The sequence below is a fragment of the Cavia porcellus genome, unplaced genomic scaffold (genome assembly GCF_034190915.1).
Source record: "Cavia porcellus strain 051 isolate PalLab524CR breed Dunkin Hartley unplaced genomic scaffold, mCavPor4.1 scaffold_17, whole genome shotgun sequence".
In the NCBI taxonomy this organism is placed as follows: domain Eukaryota; kingdom Metazoa; phylum Chordata; class Mammalia; order Rodentia; family Caviidae; genus Cavia; species Cavia porcellus.
The window spans coordinates 53993877-54001485 of NW_026947500.1; the positions used below are offsets into that span (position 1 = coordinate 53993877).

Sequence of the window (7609 nt, forward strand, 5' to 3'; positions counted from 1 at the left end):
CTTCAAGGAACAAATTAAAAGGAGAAGGTGCTCGTGCAGAAGGTAGAGTAGCCAGTCAGATGGGCAGGTTGTGAACAGAAAGTGATTTACTGGGAGTGTGGGAGGCGTGTCTCATAACATCTCAGTGGTCCCAGAGCCAAACAAATGCTTTGCACCTGAAGCCCTGCATGCTGTCTTACTGTTCTCACCCTACCTGCAGGACTTCATCCCCTCCTCATGGGAATAGCATGGCTAGCATGTGGCATGTGCTAATCACTCAGCGTTTTACCATTTCTGCTGCCTTATCTCATTCAATCTGTCACAATGACTCCTTGAGGTAAGGCCTCTACCAGCTTCATTTTGTAGATGAAGGAAACTTGGCTCAGGAAAGTTAATTTAGGACCAGTAATTCTTAGGTTTTAAATGTGGAACTGACAGGCAGCTCCTCTCTGCTTGGAGTGCAAGTTCTGTAACTGAGGTGCACCCTCCTATCAAGAGTCCCCCATGGTTAGCCAGGCACTGGTGACCCCCAGAGATCTCACAAAATCTGCTGTACATGCACAGTTAATTCACTGTGAAAACACAGATGTTCAGATTAAAATAATGAGGGCAATGAATAATTGCAAAAAAGACTTAAATGCAACTTGATTTAAGTCTAATTTAGATCCCTAAACTTGGCACCATTCTGTCTGGTCCCAAAGCTTAGTTCAGCAATTAATACTTTTAGAAACACAAATATATATCCCTCAAATCTCTGGTGCCTCGTAATCTAAGTGAAAGTAAAACTACCCAATTCCATAAATATGTTGAGAAATCAAAAAATATAGATGTAAAATCATCTGGGCCATTCCTGGTATGCTAGCTATATAAAGTCTGTGAATTTACTAGTCTAGAGAATAATGAATTGATTGCTTTATTAATTCCAGAATCATCATGTAGAGCAATGTATTAAATATTTTAAATCTCAGCTTGCAAATGCATAAAAACTTAAAACTATGGAGATGTGGCATGAAGAACTCTCATTCAAATGTAGAGCTCCATAGATAATTAATATGCTCATGCTTCAGTCATAAGAATTTTGAAACACATATAATTGGCATAGTAACATAATGCGCATTATACAGAAGCATCTCAGTTTCACTGAAATTGTTACTACGTTTCAGGCATATTCCTTTTCTATATGGCGTCTCCTGATTCTAAAATTATAGTGATGAAGAACAGGACACAAGTGACAGAGTTCATCATCTTGGGACAAACCAATGCCCCTCTTTATTGTGATCACGGTCATTTACACCATCACTGTGACTGGGAACCTGGGGATGATCCTGCTCATCCTCCTGAACTCTCGTCTGCACAGCCCCATGTACTTTTTCCTTGACAACCTGTCCCTGTTGGACTTTTGTTACTCTTCGACTGTCTCTCCCTCAGTCATGGCCAGACTTCTAACAGGAAACCAAGTCATTTCCTACAGTGACTGTGCTGCTCAGGCTTTCTTCTTTGGAGCCTTTGCCACAGTAGAAAATTACCTCTTGGCCACTATGGCCTATGACCACCATGCAGCAGTGTGTCAGCCCTTGCATTACACCACCACCATGACCACAAGTGTGTGTACCTGCCTGATCACAGGCTGCACTTTTGGAGGTATCCTGACTGCCTCCGTCATCACAAGTGACACATTCAGTCTCTCCTTCTGTGTGTCTAACATGGCCCATCATTTTTTCTGTGAAGTTCCGGCAATCATGGCTCTGACTTGCTCTGATGGGCATATCAATGAACTGGTTCTGATCTTTATGGCCAGTTTCAATATCTTCTTTGCCCTTCTAGTTATCTTGGTGTCCTACTTATTCATATTTATCACAATATTAAAAATGCGCTCAGCTGCAAGCTACCAGAAAGCTCTGTCCACCTGTGCCTCCCATCTCACTGCAGTCTCCATCTTCTACGGCACTGCCATCTTCATGTACCTGCAGCCCAGCTCCAGCCACTCCATGCATACAGCCAAAATCACCTCTGTGTTCTACACCATGGTCATCCCCATGCTGAACCCCATGGTCTACAGTCTGAGGAACAAGGAGGTCAATAGTGCGTTCAGAAAGGTTGTTAGAAGGGCCAAGCTTTGAAGAGATGATTCATTGCATATGTCTTCCCTTCTCCACTTTGTCGAAACTTGGCTGTTTGCCCACATCAGGTTTCATTTTGGGGTCTTCCATCTTGTTCTATGGGTCTGGTGTTAGTTTTTATGTCAGGATCATGCTGCATTTGTAGCTCAATCTTTTCTGCAGATTTTGAAGTCAGGGATTGTGATAACTCCAGCTTTTTAGAATTTTAAGCCCTATTCCATCCCTCAGGATTTTTCTTCTAATGTGAGAAAAAACATAGGTGCCTAGTTTTAAATAATAGCATTGGTGTAGTGTCAGCCTATTTTGTTGGGTGACACAGAGTGAAAGCATCTTAAATGAAGTACTACCTCTGGCTTGACAAGCCATTTTCATTTTATACATTTCAACAGATCAAATAGTCATAGTATGATAAAAATGGAGGAAAAAATAAAGTCATTTCATATATATTAATGTGACAATCACAACATTATTAGGTAGTATAAAGTATTTTTTAAATGGAAGGACTTCACAATGGCTAAATTCATTAATTCTAAACTGCGTTGGGTGTCCTCCTCTCTCATCCTTCCTGTGGTCTTCTATACCATGCCATTCACACTGATCTTGATATTTCTTCACAAACCCAGAACACTCCTGCCTCCTGTCCTTACACCTGCTGCGCCCTCTAGGAGGGAAGGTTCCCTCATTCTAGTCAGACCTCTGCTTAAACAGTGTGAATGTACCATCCCTAACCTCCTGATCACCTGCACGGAAATGCAAATGTGCTGTCCTCTCCCCACTGCACTGCCCCTTCAGCCTGTGTTGTTCTTCATAATTCTCACCAGCATCTGCCTGTTGTGTACTTATTTGCTCTCTTGTTATCACTTCAGATTGCAGTTTAAACTCCCGGAGTGCAGGAACTTCATCAGTTTGATACTGCTCAGCACTGAAGTAGATGCCTGTTTCTTTGTGGGGTCTCAGTAGTTATGTATAAATGAGTGAATAAGATAATTAAGTTTTGAGGCCCGCTGCACTATTGCAATGAATCTTTGAACCACCATCGATTACAGCAAGTCGCTTGTGCAATGAACCTTCCAGACAGACACGTAGGACATTGTGAGCGGAAGAGCACATTTTCTGCTTGGCTGAAGTGTTTGCAATCTGTGTTCTCGCTTGCCCTCCCCCATTTTTACACACTGTAATTTCTTGGAAATCTCATCACTAAGTGAATCCTCTTGCAATCTTTACTTTGATCTGATTTCTCCTTAAGTATCAAATGATACGTTAAAGAGACTTTATTAAGTCACAAAAGGAAAGTATGAGATTATATAAATTTTTAATGTGTGATTCTATTTGGAAAATTACTTTTATGCATGGACAACATGATTCAGTTAAATGATTCTAAGTGACCTTTAAAATGTAAACATGAAGATACGTATCAGTAATAAATACACATTCCATGTGCTTATGTAATGCACAACTTATATCTTTAATTTCTATTCCCAAGAAACTCTATTACCATGTGAAAATCATCCACCACATGTATATCCATCTCTGATTATTCTCTGAACAATTAGAGGCACCCTCATCTCAGAAATCATGCAATGGTGCTTAACTGTGCCAAGATACTTGTGCCTATATCTGCAGTGTAGTATGGTATTTCACTGATACTCATTTCTGTCATCCTGGTGATGATGCTCTCACTAGGACCATTTCCAGTCTTGCTTCAAATAATAATTTTACTTGAGAATTCTTTTTGACATAATGGATAAATTCCAAAGCTAGGGCAGAATATCCCTTGATAACTCTAAGACAATCAGAATAACCTACCCAAAGATCCATACGATAATTCCTGGAACTTGTACTGTCACTTAATATGAAGTATCAAGGACGATGAAAATATAATTTATATAAATTTTTAAAATATAATTTATATAAATACTTAAAAATTAAAGACATATTTAAAAATTAGATAATCGGGGCTGGGGGTTTAGCTCAGCGGCATAAGCACCTGCCTTGCAAGCAGGCAGTCGTTAGTTCAATCCCCGGTACCAATAAAAATGAAAAAGACAAAAAAAATTAGATAATGAGACCTGTTATTATAATATTAACATTAAGAAAAACATAGAAACAAATCTCTGATAAAAGAACATTTAATTATTTGGGAACAAAATGAGAAAATAGAATCTTAGTTAAGAACATATTCATAGAGTAGATGCTTTTGAATATGTCCAGAGGTAGGTGGAAAGACTGGTATTGCACTGGGAAAGACAAAAACTAAATACTTTGTTGCAAAGGAAAATTCATGGGTACCAGCAATTACTGAGTAAAATTTGTAATCTTAAAGACATAGCATGTTGTTTTGTTGGATGGAGCTGTGATACATTGCCTTGACATTCTTTTATAACCAGTCAGCTCTCCTGTCTTCTTACGCTCGTGGCTGTCCTTTGTTGCTTGCTGTCCTTGTAGGATTAGCCGTCATTGCAATTTCTTATTATCTCTTTAGCTTTTCATTTTTATCAGTACATGTTTTCAGTGTATAACAACTACATTCACCGTGGGGACTTGGTACATGTGTGTAACACACCTTAATTCTTCCCATACTCCTTCCCCTCTCTCCCACTTCCCCTCCACCTCTTGGTCACCTTCCCATCAGTGAAGGTCTATCTACCTCTTTCCTATTCATCATTTTAATTTTGTTTTTTAATTTATTCATACCTTAGGTTTCTCATACAAGAGAAATCACGCTGCATTTGAACATATATCTGACTCATTTCATTAAATATTATGGTCTCAAGTCCATTGTCTTACAAGTGACTCAGGTTTATCCTTCTTTATAACAAAGTAATACTCTACAGGTAGAAGCAATAAATTTTCTTCCTCACTCACCTGACGGTGGACATATAGGCTGCTCCCGAGATTTAGTTCTCTCAAGTTGTGTAGTAAAAGGGCATTCCTATGTCACTTTAATATCAGTCAAAATTTGAGCACATCTCCTACTCTTGCTTCCCCATATCCATAATGCCAGGGTTTGACACAGATGAGTCCAACCTGAATCTATCAACTTTCACGCTTCTTTTTATTTTTTGGACAAGCAACTTTCTCACCAACTGCTCACCAACCAGTGGTGATTAGGTTTTGATTATCTTACAGTGCTGTTGCAGACCTGCCCTGGATGGTGTGGTCCCACATTGAAAGGAAGTGGTTGCTAAGTTGAGATCAGTGTCAAAACCTTCTCACTCATATCTGAGCAACTTTTAGTGTCTCAAGTTAAATCTATCTAGAGTTCATTTGTTAAGTTTCGTTGTGTGAGTATGTAGGCATGGGCTATCCTTTGAAAGTCTTGGACCAACATTATTTTATTGAGTAGTGTTCCTATAAAAGTTGGACAAGAAAAAAAATACAGAATTTAAAGGCAACAATACAATGGAAAACCAACGTGAACATGACTAATCCAATGTGTAAAATGGCTGGGAACCAAAATTCCAAGCTTAAGGGAACCAAAGGACCAATCTGGAATACTCTGGGGAAACTGGTGACACCTGATTAGCCATGGAATAGCATTCCATGCCTGGGTTGGATGAAAGCAAAGAGTGTCAACTCTACAAACGAGAATGAGGAGTGTCTGTACAATTACAACTAGAAGTATATCAGGGATGTTCCCAGAATTATCCAATAGGTGAACCAGAGGATCTGTTAGCTAAGGTTCCATCAATTTGCCAGTAGCAACTATTCATTGGGAAACTGCAACTACAGTATTATCCTGCCAAGTGAAAGAGCAGGCAGTGAGAGGGATTAGAGTCTCTGCTCCAGCAATCTTATGAAACTATACAGAGCGTGAAGTCAGCAGTTTCATAGTTTGAATGTCTCTAGTTATGGCATCAATGGTTTGCTGAAATTTCTGTGTGTCCACAGTGACATAGGCATGAGATTTGTGTCTTGAAATCCATGCCTAGTTGTCTAGCTTCAGTTTATAAAGCCTTAAGAATGAGCAATTCCTATCCTTCATTGGAGAGTTGTAGACAGAGATTAGAGAAAATTAGAAGAGATCTGAATCCAGCTCAGTTCACAGGCACATCATGAAAACTCAACAGTAAACAAGCCTACTATCATTTTTGAGACATAATTTTTATAACTATTCCTAGTTTTACTAATCATAATCACAGTAAGACAAATAAGTAGCAATTATTATCAATAAGCTTGGTTTGATTATTTGAATAACTCCATAAAAATGACTAAAGAGGCTCTTTTTAAATTTTGGGGGGATGCAGCGACCTTCTTTCGATTCAGGTAGCGGAGGCCGTGTGAGGAGAATCCTAGCTGGTGTCGGGAGAGTTTGGGACCATCATTCCCAGTGGTTAGGTGCCCACCCAGCTTCCTGAAACACTGGTCTAGGCTTGGGAGTCTTCATGGGCCTGACTAGACCACACCCAGAAACCTTCGTTCAATCCAGGGAGCTGAAGCCATGCGAGGTGTGTTCCAGCACATGAGTGGTAGCTCAGAGAGAGATTGGGAACATCACCTACAGTGGTTAGGAGCCATCCCAACTTCCTGGAACACTGGAGGTGGCATGCGAGATCCTGTGGGCTGACTGGCCCATGCTCAGCAACTTCCATTCAGTCCCAGGAGCTGAGGGCATGGGAGGTGATTTCCAACATGCCCAGGGGAAACTTTGGAACATTGTTTGAAACACAGAAATATAGGAAAATGACAAGATGAAAGACCAAAATGCAAGTCAAACTGCCAGCCCAACCAAGGAAGACTAGTAGCCATGTACATAGAAGAAAATATAAACCATACACCTGAAATGCCTAAAATGATATCAACTGAAATAAAGAAGCAGCTCTGGGAAGCTATAAAGGATCTCAAATCAGAAATAATCTCCCAGATAAAAGAATAATTGATGAGTAATTAAAGAAATACTGAACACCATCTAAAGAAGATATAGTTAAAAACATTAGAGAAACAATGCAAAAAGATAGAATCCCTGAATAAACAAACAGAATGCATGAAGCAGATTCAAGGCAGATTCAACAGAATGCATGAAGCAGATTCAAAGAGACATAAAGTAAATCAAAAATTCGATTGAAAGTTGGCAAAACCACCTCAGCAAAAGAGAACATACAATTTCAGACCTCTAAGACAAGATTGCAGCTAGTGAAAAGGAAGGTAAAGATATTTTAAAAAGTAACAACAAATCAGGAAATAACAATTCAAATGCTGCAAGATGATGCAAAGAAAAACAATGTAAGATTAATAGGAATAAATGAAAAAGAAGGTGACCACACAAATCATATCAAGAGGCTCTTTATAGAAGTAATAGCTGAAAATTTCCCAAACGTGAGAATAGAAACTGACATACAGATTAGTGAAGCATATAGAACTCCAAATAGCCATAACCAAAATAAAACTATATGCAAACCTATAATAATCACCAACTTAGAAATCCAATTTAAGAACAGAATATTAAAAGCTGTTAAAAAAGACAGATCACCTACAAAGGAAAACCTATCAGAATCACAGCAGACTTCTCA

At 39.2% G+C, this 7609-nt stretch overlaps 1 pseudogene; it reads left to right on the forward strand.

Moving 5' to 3' along the window:
- Window positions 1-1186: 1186 nt before the first annotated feature.
- LOC100714087 (olfactory receptor 5B3-like) lies at window positions 1187-2099 on the forward strand (annotated as a pseudogene).
- Window positions 2100-7609: the final 5510 nt, after the last annotated feature.